This window comes from Arachis ipaensis, chromosome B02 (genome assembly GCF_000816755.2).
Source record: "Arachis ipaensis cultivar K30076 chromosome B02, Araip1.1, whole genome shotgun sequence".
NCBI classification, from domain to species: domain Eukaryota; kingdom Viridiplantae; phylum Streptophyta; class Magnoliopsida; order Fabales; family Fabaceae; genus Arachis; species Arachis ipaensis.
The window spans coordinates 30,597,633-30,598,004 of record NC_029786.2 but is presented as its reverse complement, the minus strand read 5'-3'; positions in this window follow the sequence as shown (position 1 = coordinate 30,598,004).

Genomic DNA, 372 nt, shown 5'->3' with positions numbered 1-372 from the left:
AATTGTTATTTTTTTAACAAAAATTAATTATAATTACAAAATAAGAATTTTTTGTAACAACATGACAATCTTTTACAAAACGTTTAATATTTTGTAATAACACGATTTCTTTTGTTATAAATTGTGTTGGTTTTTATAACAAAATGGTATTTTGTTGTAAAAATTTAAAATATTTTGTAACAAAAAATTAAGTTATTGTAAAAATTTAAAGTATTTTATAACAAAAAATTAATTTGTCACAAAATTTAATATTAAAAGATTTTTTGTAACTAAAAAAGATTTTGTCACAAAATTTAAAAATTTTTTGTAACTAAAAAAGATTTTGTTTCGAGAGGTTGAAACCTTTAGTGTTGGAAAAAAATTATTTATATA